This window comes from Bos javanicus, chromosome 14 (assembly GCF_032452875.1).
Source record: "Bos javanicus breed banteng chromosome 14, ARS-OSU_banteng_1.0, whole genome shotgun sequence".
Lineage (NCBI taxonomy): Eukaryota > Metazoa > Chordata > Mammalia > Artiodactyla > Bovidae > Bos > Bos javanicus.
Genome location: NC_083881.1, coordinates 46,231,015 through 46,246,416, shown reverse-complemented (window position 1 = coordinate 46,246,416; position 15,402 = coordinate 46,231,015).

Here is a 15,402-nt window from a genome sequence, read left to right as displayed (position 1 = left end):
GCGGTAACAAAGATTCCACCTGCTGATGCAAGAGACAAAAGAGACGCAGGTTCAGTCCTTGGGTTGAGAAGATCCCCTGGAGAAGGGCATGGCAGCCCACTCCAGTATTCTTGTCTGGAGATTCCCATGGACAGAGAAGCCTGGCGAGCTACAGTCCATATCGTCGCAAAGAGTCGGACACAACTGAAGCGACTTAGCATGCACAGACCATCTCCTAGGGCCTACTGTGTGATTTTCCAAACAGTTGAGATTTTTTTTTTAACACATTTCTCATATTGAATTGGCCAGAATAACTAATGCTAAGTGCCACAGCAGACAACTCCTGAAATCTTGGCTTGTGCATTACAGTTCTATTTCTTGCACATATAAAGCCTGATGCAGGTGGAGCATCTCTTTGTAGCCTCACCATCTGGCATGTGTGGCCTCCCAAGTGGCCTTGGATGCTTGGCAGAGAAGGACAGAAGGAGGCAGTCTGACTGTTCATTGCTATTGCCAGGAGCTCGGGGGAACATCATCACTTCTGTTGACAGTTTGCAAGTGCCAGTCCATCCTATGATGGGCAATAGAGGGCAGTCCTTGGAATAACTGGTCAGAATCAGTGGTGTCTCCACAGATGTTCTGTGTGAAAGCAGGGAATCTCAAGATTGAAGTCTTCAGGGACACCTGATATGATTGGCAACTCTAGTTGGGGTGATGTTTAGAGTAAGAGAAGCGAAGACATCAGAAGCCCTGTCTTTTCTTAGCACTCCCTTCTGGAAAGCTGCCTTTTCTCCTGTCCTTCAGCCTCAGGTTTCCTCCTCTAATTTTGAAGACACTGGGGCTTTCTGGGTGATGCTAGTGGTAAAGAACCCTCCTGCCAGTGCAAGAGATTTAAGAGACATGGATTTGATCCCTGTGTCAGGAAGATGCCCTGGAAGAGGGCATGGCAGCCCACTCCAGTATTCTTATCTAGAGAATCCCATGGACAGAGGAGCATGGTGGGCTACAGTCCCTAGGGCTGCAAAGAGTCGGACATGACTGGAGGCAATTTAGCACACACACCGTATATATACATATATATATATACAACTGATTTTGTGCCCTCCATGAAGGCAATGGCAACCCACTCCAGTATTCTTGCCTGGAGAATCCCAGGGACGGCAGAGCCTGGTAGGCTGCCGACTGTGGGGTCGCACAGAGTCGGACACGACTGAAGCGACTTAGCAGCAGCAGCTAGGTGGCTCAGCAGGTAAAGAATCTACCTGCAATGCAGGAGACATGGGTTTGATCCCTGATCAGGAAGATCCCATGGAGAAGGAAATGGCACCCCACTCCGGTATTCTTGCCTGGGAAATCCCAAGGACAGAGGAGCCTGGTAGGCTACAGTCCATGGGGTCACAAAGAGTCAGACACGACTGAGCGACTAACACTTTCACTTCACTTTTGGCCTCAAGTTTTCTCCTCTACATTTTGAAGACCAACTCCTTACTAGTGTAGGGTCCAGGTGAAAGAGGCCTTCTACCCATAGCTTAAGTCAAGTTTTGGTTTAAGCCATAAGAGGCAAGAGTGGGAGGATATGGTTTACAGTTTGGCTCAAGCAGTTAGGGGTCAGGTAAGAGTTTGGCATCAAAACTGTGGGTACAGATAAGGTAAGAATGGACTTGGATGATGCCTAATGCTCTCAGATTCCTGCTACCGCATAAGACCACATGGCAGCATCTGGACAGCCCAGACCAGCATCTCCCATCACCACCTGCTGTTGTCCGTAAAGAGAAAATCACATGACAAATCACATTAAGAACTAAATTCAGAAACACAATTTGTGGCTGAAAAGCACTGTTGCATTGGAGGTTCAGCCCGGTGCCTGGCAGTCTGAAAGTGTTGTTCTCAGCTGGGCTCAGCTCTGGACAGTTTACAAACTAGACGGTAGCAACTGGCCTCCAAGTCAGCCCCCTTCTCCACGGCTCTTGAGGGGAAGTTGGGTGCTGAAATGGCCCTTTGGGCAGGGTGCCAGCCAGCTTCTTTAGCATTCTGTGTTTGAATCTATTGCTCTTTCTCCTGGGATCAGCTGAGGAATGGGAATATATGTCTCCTTCTCACTCATGGCTGCTGGTGTGGGAGAGGCTGGCCAGAAATGTTTACTATCTACATTTGCTTCTTTGAGCACTTGAGGAATATATGACTGCGCTATAGAGGTGAGAGTCAAAGGTCTGGAGTCATATGGGCCTAAAAGGTAAACCTCAAAAGTATCTACATGCATGGGCCATTCCCCCGGTGTGAGTCACTCAGCATGTCCAACTCTGTGTGACCCCATGGACTGTAGCCCGCCAGGCTCCTCTGTCCATGGGATTCTCCAGACAAGAATACTGGAGTGGATTGCTATTTCCTTCTCCAGGAGATCTTCCAGACCCAAGGACTGAACCTTGGTTTCCTACATTGCAGGCAGATTTTTTTTTTTTTTTAACCATCTGAGTTACCAGGGAGGTCCCCTATTCTCCCAGACCAGTCCCTAACCATGGACAGAGCCGTGGGACTCATCCTGGCTAGTGAGCGATGACTTATCATATTCCTTTGCTCTATGGGCCTACTATCTGAAAGTTTCTAGTATCTGAAAGACTTGGAGAGTTATTGCAAGAATTAAATGTACAGTGCATTCAAGTGCCTGCCATATTACAAGCACTCCAAACATGACTGTTGTCACAACTGAGGTTGGTTGCTAGGTGGCTCTAGTCATGAGCAGATGATCTTCCTTAGTCCTTATTCTCAATCCTCTAGGCAGCCTGCAGATTTGATGAGCTCATAAACGGAGATGACATGACTTGGCCACACAGAATTTTTTTTCCACCTGGTTGCACATAGCTGCTGTGCCCTTTGCTGCCTTTGATGGACGTGATAAGAAGCTGCTGGATGTGAAAACCTTTATTGTATGTGCTATAGTGTTTCTGCGGAGGTATCCAGCTAGGGCAAGTGCAGTTCCTCCATTGGGTTCCTCGGATCTCTCCCTATCCGGTTGATGTTGAGAGCAACTAAAGGAAGGTCAAAGAATGAGAAGCATAGAATTCTTTTCTGCAGGAGGTAACATTTCACTTAACTGGAATTCAAGAACCTAGAGGAAGATGGCTCAACGATCAAGAATCTGCCTACAATGCAGGAGCTGCAAAAGATAACCTGGCATCCAGACCCCAATAAGATGGTTATCCGTTGAAGGTCAGGGAGGACGGTGATGAGGAGATACCCCTCGTCCAAGGTAAGGAGCAGCATCTGCACTTTGCTGGAGCAGCCGTGAAGAGATACCCCATGCAAGGTAAGAGAAACCCAAGTAAGATGGTAGGTGTTGCAAGACGGCATCAGAGGGCAGACACACTGAAACCATACTCACAGAAAACTAGTCAATCTAATCACACTAGGACCACAGCCTTGTCTAATTCAATGAAACTAAGCCATGCCTGTGGGGCCACCCAAGACGGGCGGGTCATGGTGGAGAGATCTGACAAGATGTGGTCCACTAGAGAAGGGAATGGCAAACCACTTCAGTATTCTTGCCTTGAGAACCCCATGAACAGTATGAAAAGGCAAAATGATAGGATACTGAAAGAGGAACTCCCCAGGTCAGTAGGTGCCCAATATGCTACTGGAGATCAGTGGAGAAATAACTCCAAAAAGAATGAAGGGATGGAGCCAAAGCAAAAACAACACCCAGCTGTGGATGTGACTGGTGATAGAAGCAAGGTCTGATGCTGTAAAGAGCAGTATTGCATAGGAACCTGGAATGTCAGGTCCATGAATCAAGGCAAATTGGAAGTGGTCAAACAAGAGATGGCAAGAGTGAATGTCGACATTCTAGGAATCAGCGAACTGAAATGGACTGGAATGGGTGAATTTAACTCAGATAAACATTTTTTCTACTATTGCAGGCAGGAATCCCTCAGAAGAAATGGAGTAGCCATCAAGGTCAACAAAAGAATCCAAAATGCAGTACTTGGATGCAATCTCAAAAACGACAGAATGATCTCTGTTCGTTTCCAAGGCAAACCATTTAATATCACAGTAATCCAAGTCTATGCCCCAATCAGTAACACTGAAGAAGCTGAAGTTGAACGGTTCTATGAAGACCTACAAGACCTTTTAGAACCAACACCCAAAAAAGATGTCCTTTTCATTATAGGGGACTGGAATGCAAAAGTAGGAAGTCAAGAAACACCTGGAGTAACAGGCAAATTTGGCCTTGGAATACAGAATGAAGCAAGGCAAAGACTAATAGAGTTTTGCCAAGAAAATGCAGTGGTCATAGCAACACCCTCTTCCAACAACACAAGAGAAGACTCTACACATGGACATCACCAGATGGTCAATACCAAAATCAGATTCATTATATTCTTTGCAGCCAAAGATGGAGAAGCTCTATACAGTCAGCAAAACCAAGACTGGGAGCTGACTGAGGCTCAGATCATGAACTCATTACCAAATTCAGACTTAAATTGAAGAAAGTAGAGAAAACCACTAGACCATTCAGGTTGACCTAAATCAAATCCCTTATGATTATACAGTGGAAGTGAGAAATAGATTTAAAGGCCTAGATCTGATAGATAGAGTTCCTGATGAACCATGGACTGAGGTTCATGACATTGTACAGGAGACAGGGATCAAGACCATCCCCATGGAAAAGAAATGCAAAAAAGCAAAATGGCTGTCTGGGGAGGCCTTACAAATAGCTGTGAAAAGAAGAGAAGCGAAAAGCAAAGGAGAAAAGGAAAGATATAAACATCTGAATGCAGAGTTCCAAAGAATAGCAAGAAGAGATAAGAAAACCTTCCTTAGCGATCAATGCAAAGAAACAGAGGAAAACAACAGAATGGGAAAGACTAGGGATCTCTTCAAGAAAATCAGAGATACCAAAGGAACATTTCATGCATAGATGGGCTCAATAAAGGACAGAAATGGTATGTACCTAACAGAAGCAGAAGATATTAAGAAGAGATGGCAAGAATACACAGAAGAACTGTACAAAAAAGATCTTCATGACCAAGATAATCACGATGGTGTGATCACTCATCTAGAGCCAGACAATCTGGAATGTGAAGTCAAGTGGGCCTTAGAAAGCATCACTATGAACAAAGCTGGTGGAGGTGATGGAATTCAAGTTGAGCTATTTCAAATCCCGAAAGATGATGGTGTGAAAGTTCTGCACTCAATATGCCAGCAAATTTGGAAAACTCAGCAGTGGCCATAGGACTGGAAAAGGTCAGTTTTCATTCCAATCCCAAAGAAAGGCAATGCCAAAGAATGCTCAAACTACCGCACAATTGCACTCATCTCACATGCTAGTAAAGTAATGCTCAAAATTCTCCAAGCCAGGCTTCAGCAATACGTGAACTGTGAACTTCCTGATGTTCAAGCTAGTTTTAGAAAAAGCAGAGGAACCAGAGATCAAATTTCCAACATCTGCTGGATCATGGAAAAAGGAAAAGAGTTCCAGGAAAACATCTATTTCTGCTTTATTGACTATGCCAAAGCCTTTGACTGGGTGGATCACAATAAACTGTGGAAAATTCTGAAAGAGATGGGAATACCAGACCACCTGACCTGCCTCCTGAGAAATCTGTATGCAGGTCAGGAAGCAACAGTTAGAACTGGACATGGAACAACAGACTGGTTCCAAATAGGAAAAGGAGTTCGTCAAGGCTGTATATTGTCACCCTGCTTATTTAACTTCTATGCAGAGTACATCATGAGAAATGCTGGACTGGAAGAAGCACAAGCTGGAATCAAGATTGCCGTGAGAAATATCAATAACCTCAGATATGCAGATGACATCACCCTTATGGCAGAAAGTGAAGAGGAACTCAAAAGCCTCTTGATGAAAGTGAAAGTGGAGAGTGAAAAAGTTGGCTTAAAGCTCAACATTGAGAAAACGAAGATCATGGCATCTGGTCCATCACTTCATGGGAAATAGATGTGGAAACAGTGTCAGACTTTATTTTTCTGGGCTCCAAAATCACTGCAGATGGTGACTGCAGCCATGAAATTAAAAGATGCTTACTCCTTGGAAGGAAAGTTATGACCAACCTAGATAGCATATTCAAAAGCAGAGACATTACTTTGCCAACAAAGGTTCGTCTAGTCAGGGCTATGGTTTTTCCAGTGGTCATGTATGGATGTGAGAGTTGGACTGTGAAGAAGGCTGAGCGCCGAAGAATTGATGCTTTTGAGCTGTGGTGTTGGAGAAGACTTTTGAGAGTCCCTTGGACTGCAAGGAGATCCAACCAGTCCATTCTGAAGGAGATCAGCCCTGGGATTTCTTTGGAAGGAATGATGCTAAAGCTGAAACTCGAGTACTTTGGCCACCTCATGTGAAGAGTTGACTCATTGGAAAAGCCTCTGATGCTGGGAGGGATTGGGGGCAGGAGGAGAAGGGGACGACAGAGGATGAGATGGCTGGATGGCATCACTGACTTGATGGATGTGAGTCTCAGTGAACTCTGGGAGTTGGTGATGGACTGGAAGGCCTGGTGTGCTGCAATTCATGGGGTTGCAAAGAGTTGGACACAACTGAGCGACTGAACTGATAGTGTTAGCTGCTCAGTTTTGTCTGACTCTGTGCAACCCCACAAACTATATAGCCTGCCAGGTTCCTCCATCCATGGAATTCTCCAGACAAGAATCCTGGAGTGTGTTGCCATGCTCTCCTCCAGGGGATCTTCCTGACCCAGAGATCCAACCCAGATCTCCTGCATTGCAGGCAGATTCTTTACCATCTGAGCCACCGGGATAAGCTATAGGGACATTGTCTATAGCTTCACTCAGGGTCCTATCTAGAAATATGCATTAAGAAATTTTTCTCAGACTCAAGTGGGAAGGAAAACTTGACTTCCCCCAAGGTGTTCCTTCTCCAGTTTTTTCAGTCTTATCATCAGAGAAGCCTGAACTCATACTCCCAGGTGCTGGAGGCATAACCCTAAGCAGTATGAGCACTATTTCTGTTTTATGTTAAAAATTCACGTGATGTTTGTGTTCAGAGAAGCCTGAACTCATACTCCCAGGGGTTGGAGGCATAACCCTAAGCAGTATGAGCACTATTTCTGTTTTATGTTAAAAATTCACGTGATGTTTGTGTTCTTCTCCACTAGACATCATGTTTAGTTTTAGGGATGTTGTAAATCTTACATCAGCTTACTATGCTTGCCTCTGATGTTGACATGAAATTTATGGCTCCTCTTTCATAATGACGGCCAACATGGATGGGCTTCAGCCTACATCCTTGTCTTGATCTTCTAGTTTCTGTGCAATTTCTCTGGTTCTGATTTTATTTATTTACAACTTTCTATTTTATGGTATATTTTCTTGTGAACTGGCTCAACTACTTTGTGGATATAAATGGATTATGAATAAATAAAAGCATTCATACAAACCTAAAAAAAAAAAAAAAGACTTGACAAGCTTGAAATAATTCCATCTGAGGACACAGAATATGTTCTTGGTTTCCTACAAACAGACATCTCACCCCCAACCTCAGTTGAAGTGAACAATACATTGAACAAAAAGAACGTGTTTAAAATTTTAAGAGAAACAACACAAAAAAGCATAGCTAATATTCTTGTTATCTCCAGAAAATCAAAAGTCCTAATTTGAAGAGAATACATTAATAGTGATTTCAGAGGACAGACGTTGGAATCAGCATTGGAAAGAGTGGGTCCACTTCCTTCCTCGGTTTACCAAAGGCAATAAAGAAAAATATTTTTAACTGCAGTGCTCATTATATTTTCAGCTTCACACACTGGGACAGAAACCATGCGATAGTCACATTTATCTTTACAACAGAGACCCAAAACTAAGTTATCTGGTCTTTTGGGGACCCTTATAAACAGTGAGAGGCTCAAAAAGTGAAGAATAAGGATTGCAAATCTGATGCCTGTTTATCTCCTTGTCTCCCCTCCCAAACAACAGTCTCCATGAGGACTGGACCTTGTCTGCAGAATTTCCTGGTGTATTCCCAGGGTCTACCATGGCGTTTCCCATGGGAAGCACTCAGTAACTACTTGTGGAATGAATTATGACTGTCTCCCTCCTTCCTGTGAGAAGATGTTTGCTGTTTACTAAAGGCCAAAACATTGCTGGCTCCATTTCTTCTGCTATCATCTCAACTTCACCAAGTAAATTCTGTTTTGTTACTTAAAGGAAGCATTCTTGAAATGGGATGAGGTTCAGAAGGCCCTTGAACCTCTTGAAAATGTATGTAAAGATTTGTATGTTGGGTACACTTTTGGACAAGAGCATCCATGGCTTTCAGAAGAGTTTCCAAAGAACTTGTGACTTTGAAGATGTCAAGGACAAATGATGTGAGGGATTAGTCATTTAGTACTCAATGTGTATGGCACATGCTCTATTAATGTATGTATATTCTAATGGTTGAGATTTTGTGTTTCCTGGTCACAAAGAGCTGAGTCAGTTACGCAGTCTGACCTAAGAATTTAAAACCTTTAAATTCTCTTAATTACTTCACTTGTGAAATGGGAATAATAATACCTAACAATATTGTGAGGATTCAATGACATAACATATAAAATGCTCCATACATGGCAAGCACTCAGTTAATGGAGCTATTGTTTTTGTTAGGGTCAGTCAATTAAACTGTATTTCAGAGACTATTATCACATACGCATCTGGACCGATTCTCACAATGACAATTTTTGTTCTCTAAAATGAAATAAAATATGTCTTTTTAAAAAGATTATTCTGTTTTCATGTACCATGGAATGATTTTGGAATGTCATGGAGAAAAATACAGAGGGAAAAGAGGGAAAGGATTTATCCGTCTTGTGCAGCATCAGTGAGGAAGTCAAGATGGACGAAGCAGAATTGGGTCTTTGTTAGAAACATTTCCACTGAAAAAAAAAAAAAAGAAACATTTCCAGCTTCTTCCTCCTTCCCTCCCACCTTCATTTCTATCACTGTACTATGCATATACCAATGCACTTTGAGAAATATAGTCAAGTTAGTGTACACGTTTATGAATGCTTCTTTAAAATATAGTTTGGGATTCAGCCTCTCTCTAAATCCACTAATTTAATTTTTGAACAGAGTGTCATTAAAGGAATCATACCAAAGTGGCAAGTTTGATACCCTTTTTTTTTTCTAATTCTTTGCAAGACTGCTTTTTACTCTCTGGATCCCATTGTGTCCAAGAATAGTTTTTTAAAAAGATTTTTGGCTTAACCAATAAAAACCAGCACCTGCTCATGTCAGAGAGGTGGCTGCCTGTAGTCTGTGTGCTTGTGCAATTGCTCAAATTATGGTCCAACTTGTTTCCTTTGAAAATCTCCCATAACATTCGTGAAACAAAACCATGTAATATAAAAAGTCCTCTTTAGTCTTAAGAAGGAAGCCAAGGTACAGTGGAGTGGAGCTTCTAGATATTTATATATGCTTGCTGCTGCTGCTGCTGCTAAGTCGCGTCAGTCGTGTCTGACTCTGTCCGACCCCATAGACAGAAGCCCACCAGGCTCCCCCGTCCCTGGGATTTTCCAGGCAAGAACACTGGAGTGGGTTGCCATTTCCTTCTCCAATGCATGAAAGTGAAAAGTGAAAGTGAAGTCGCTCAGTCGTGCCCGACTCCTAGCGACCCCATGGACTGCAGCCTACCAGGCTCCTCCATCCATGGGATTTTCCAGGCAAGAGTGCTGGAGTGGGGTGCCACTGCCTTTTAAAAGCAAAATTTTGAGATAATGTGGTACAAATTATAGTCATACTTAAAAGGTTGTGCTACAAAGGCATATTAGAGCCCATCTATTCCAAACTGCTAATATTTCAAAATAAAAAATTAAAATCCAGGGACTTCCCTGGTGGTCCAATGACTAAGACTCTACATTCCCAATGCAGGGGGCCTGGGTTTGATTCCTGTTCTGGGAACTGGATCTCACATGGTGAAACTAAAAATCCTGTATGCCACAATGAACATGGACGATCCCATGTGCCACATCTATTACCTGGCACAACCAAATAAATAAAAATGTGACTTGGCCAAAGTCACATTACTGTTTTCCCCTTTCCCATTATGTTAGTGGCAGGGCTAGGATGTGATAGGTCATAGGTTGATTATGTAGCAGTTGCTTCACAATTCAGTTAGTTCAGTTCAGTCGCTCAGTTGTGTCTGACTCTTTGCGACGCCATGAACTGCAGCACGCCAGGCCTCCCTGTCCATCACCAACTCCTGGAGTTTACCCAAACTCATGTCCATCAAGTCGGTGATGCCATCTAACCATCTCATCCTCTGTCGTCCCCTTCTCTTCCTGCCTTCAATCTTTCCCAGCATCAGGATCTTTTCAAATGAGTCAGCTCTTCGCATCAGGTGGCCAAAGTATTGTTGTTCTAACTGTCGCTTCACAATTAATTAATAGAAACAGGCAAGTTCTTATCCCATTTTCTGGCCCTTAGATGTCTATCACCCTCTAGCAGGCCCATCTTTTGCATCACTTATTTCCTGAGGGACTTTATAGTCATCTGGTCAAGATAACACATTGTCACCAAACTAATGATGGATTTAAAACAGCATTTCCCCATGTGCTTCTTCCATGCACCATTTGTTAGTACTCTCTGGGGACAAATAGCTGATGCTTGAATGAATTTTGAAAATACTGGGCTGAACAAATATTTATAATCTATCTATCTATATATTTGCAATCTATAACCTGCAACCCTTCTCAGAGCCTTTAATATATTAACACGTATCATGTGTGTCTAAGAGTGGGGTAAATATATCATGTTTACAGAGCTTACTCAACATGGAGCATTCTTGCCTCTCTCCTTAATCCCAGTATCTGAGAATGAGTGAGGCTTAAGTTATCATCCTTCTAGAGATATTTGCATTTTTCATATGGGATTTTTTTCCCTTATTATTTGTTGAGCTCCTTATTTTCTGTATGTTAGGATGTAAGATCTTTAAGGCAGGGAGAATGTTCTTCATCTCTAAGTCACCAACACTTAACTCAATACCAGGCACTGTTCTTGGTACACGGAACAAATAGCACAAGATCCATCTACAATTGCTCAATGATAAACAAAAATTATTTCAAACTCCCTACAGCTTGCTTTTGGGAGATAGAATTTGAGCTATCTAAGGCAACTAACCACATTAGCCATCTGTTACTCTTCATTTTTTGGATCATCTATGTTACAGTTCTGGGGCAAGACTTACTAAGAAAACTCAATAAAGAAAATTATTAAGGAAATATATTGCATCATCACATCCTCTATCTTCCTGTGATCACTAAATAAAAGCTAATGTTTACTAGCTTCTGTGAGGTACAAAGAGGGTAGTAGGCATAGGAAAACAGAGCTGGGAAAGCAAAAATGGGAAGATTACAGGGATAAACAATGGGACTTAGAACAATGCAAATGGAAGGAAAGAGAGTTTAGTGGGAGACCAGAACCAGAAGGAAAAGGGTCAGTTTTCATTCCAATCCCAAAGAAAAGCAATGCCAAAGAATGCTCAAACTACTGCACAATTGCACTCATCTCACACTCTAGCAAAGTAATGCTCAAAATTCTCCAAGCCAGGCTTCACAGTATGTGAGCCATGAACTTCCAGATGTTCAAGCTGGATTTAGAAAAGGCAGAGGAATCAGAGATCAAATTTCCAACATCCGTTGGAGCATCGAAAAAGCAAGAGAGTTCCAGAAAAACATTTACTTCCGCTTTACTGACTATGCCAAAGCTCTTGACTGTGTAGATCACAACCAACTGTGGAACATTCTTCAAGAGATGGGAATACCAGACCACCTGACCTGCCTCTTGAGAAACCTGTATGCCAGTCAGGAAGCAACAGTTAGAACTGGACATGGAACAACAGACTGGTTCCAAATTGGAAAGGAGTATGTCAAGGCTGTATATTGTCATTCTGCTTATTTGACTTGTATGCAGAGTACATCATGAGAAACGCTGGGCTGGATGGAGCACAAGCTGGAATCAAGATTGCTGGAAGAAATATCAATAACCTCAGATATGCAGATGACACCACCCTCATGGCAGAAAGTGAAGAAGAACTAAAGAGCCTCTTGATGAAAGTGAAAGAGGAGAGTGAAAAAGTTGGCTTAAACTCAACATTCAGAAAATGAAGATCATGGCATCTGGTCCCATCACTTCATGGCAAATAGATGGGGAAACAATGGAAACAGTGAGAGACTTTATTTTTTGGGGGACTCCAAAATCACTGCAGATGGTGACTGCAGCCATGAAATTAAAAGACACTTGCTCCTTGGAAGAAACCTAGACAGCCTAGACAACCTAGACAGCATATTAAAAAGAAGAGACATCACTTTGACAACAAAGGTCAGTCTAGTCAAAGCTATGGTTTTTCCAGTAGTCACGTATGGATGTGAGAGTTGGACTATAAAGAAAGCTGAACACTGAACAATTGATGTTTTTGAACTGTGGTGTTGGAGAAGACTCTTGAGAGTCCCTTGGACTGCAAGGAGATCCAACTAGTCCATCCTAAAGGAAATCAGTCCTGAATATTCATTGGAAGGACTCATGCTGAAGCAGAAGCTCCAATACTTTGGCCGCCTAATGAGAAGAACTGACTCATTTGAAAAGACCCTGATGTTGGGAAAGATTGAAGGCAGGAGAAAAAGAGGACAACAGAGGATGAGATGGTTTGATGGCATCACTGACTCAATGGACATGAGTTTGAGTAGACTCCGGGAGTTGGTGATGCACAGGGAGGCCTGGCATGTGGCAGTCCGTGGGGTCGCAAAGAATCAGACACGACTGAGTGACTGAACTGAGACCCAGCAGAGTCTGGTGGCTGGAGAGTTCTTGGTTGAGGGGCAGCGGGGGAAGATCTGGTCTAAGGAAGGGAAGCACCTGATTTGGATGGAAGAGGAGGATGGGATACATGGGAAAAGGACTTTTAAGATATTTTCTGACACTCTGTGTGTTTGTTTACAGTTTTGTTCCACTGCTGGACTTCCCTCTAGAGATTGGGCAATGGGAGACCTAATTATATTATGTTTAAAACTAACAAAAACACATGAGAGAAAAATAGGAATCTATCAAGTAGTCCATTTCTCATGAGAAGGGGGACATCTCTTGTGAAACAACTGTATACACTTCTCATTATCCACTCTCTCTTTACATCTCCCCAGTTGCTTACAAAAACAAAAGAACGTGGTTGGAAAGGCACTTTAAAGCTTATTTTAGTTGATTTCATCAATGGACGTACAAAATCATGAAAGATGACAGAAAGCTATTTTATGGTGCACGTATATCTATATGCCATAAAAAATAGATTTCTGTAAAAGAGAAAGTATTAACAGTCCTAATGATCTCATAATCACCAGAAGTCTCCTTAAGGCTGTAGTCCACGGGGTCACTAAGAGTCAGACATGACTGAGCGACTTCCCTTTCACTTTTCACTTTCATGCATTGGAGAAGGAAATGGCAACCCACTCCAGTGTTCTTGCCTGGAGAATCCCAGGGACGGGGGAGCCTGGTGGGCTTCCATCTATGGGGTCACACAGAGTCGGACATGACTGAAGTGACTTAGCAGCAGCAGCTGAAGGGATGTTATATGATTCTGAATCATCCTACGTTAACACATAATTCTTTTTTTAAAATTATTTTTTATTGACCAATAATTGCTTTACAAAATTTTGCTGTTTTCTGTCAGACCTCACTATGAATCAACCATAAGTATACATATATCCCTTCCCTTTTGAAACTCCCTCCCATTTCCTTCCCCATCTTACCCCTCTAGGTTGAGTACAGAGCCCCTGTTTGAGTTTCCTGAGCCATACAGCAAATTCCTATTGTCTGTCTATTTTACATATGGTAATGTAAGTTTCCATGTTACTCTTTCCATACATCTCACCCTCTCTTCCCTTCTCCCCCTGTCCATAAGTCTATTCTCTATGTCTGTTTCTCCACTGTTGCCCTGTAAATAAATTCTTCAGTACCATTTTTCTAGCTTCCGTATATTTGTGTTATAATATAGTATTTAACTTCCTCTTTCTGACTCACTTCACTCTGTTTAATAGGTTCTAGGTTCATCCACCTCATTAGAGCAGACTGAAATGTGTTCCTTTTCATGGCTGAGTAATATTCCACTGTGAATCTATACCACAACTTCTTTATCCATTCATCTGTCGATGGATGTCTAGGTTGCTTCTATGTTCTAGCCATTGTAAATAGTGCTGCAATGAACAATGGGATACATGTGTCTCTTTCAATTTTTGTTTCCTCAGGGTATATGCCTAGGAATGGGATTGCTGGGTCATATAACACATAATTCTGATGGTGAACTTCTCATGACATAACTATCCTTTTAATTAGAGTATAGTTGCTTTACACTGTTGTGTTAGGCTCTGCTGTACAGCAAAGTGAATCAGCTTTATGTATTACATCCCCTCTTTTTTGGATTTCCTTCTCATTCAGGTCACCACAGAGCACTGAGTAGAGTTCCATGTGCTACGCCAGGTTCTCATTAGTTATCTACTTTATACTTAGTATCAGTAGTATATGTATGTCAATCCCAATCTCCCAATTCATCCCACCCCACTTCTCCCTTGGTATCCATATGTTTGTTCTCTATGTCTATTACAGTTTTATTTCACAGTTGCTATGTCTCTATTTTTGCTTGGTAAATAAAATCATCTATACCAGTTCTTTTCAGATTCCCCTTAAGTACGTGTTAGTTGCTCAGTCATGTCCAACTCTTTGTGACCCCACAGACTGCAGCCTGCCAGGCTCCTCTGTCCATGGGATTTTCCAGGCAAGAATACTGGAGTGGGTAACCAGTCCCTTCTCCAGGGGATATTCCTAACACCAGGATTGAACCCGAGCCTCCTGCATTGCAGGTGGATTCTTTACCATCTGAGCCACGAGGAAGCCCTAGATTCTACATATATGTGTTAATATACAACATTTGTTTTTCTCTTTCTCACTTACTTCACTCTGTGTGATAGTGTCTACCCTTGGTTCAAATATGGCCACCACATTTATCCAGGCAAGCATGAGTTTCTGAAATGCAGAGATGGCAGGAAAGCTTTCTTTGTACTGGCAAAGTGGTACTTAGGGAAATGTGCATACTTCTGGCTTGGGTTACATAAAGCTACCTAGGTAACCTGCTGCCATTCACCCACCTCTGAAAGCACCCACGTCTGAAAACACATCTGGCTTTCATCTTTATTACCATGAGTTTATTTGCTTAATGAAGAGCTTGTGGCAGTTGGTAGGCTCAGCAGAAAGGAAGGAAATAAAGTGGGAAGAATTAGGAACCAAGTTTAATTCAGTTGGCCTAACATTGTTAAGCAACTATTATATACCAAGAGATGGAGATACACATACAAATAAGATGAGTGTCCTACCCCACAGAGAGGGAAAAGAAAGGAGAAAGGTAAAATAGGTTAGAGATTGAGACGGAGAAAGGGA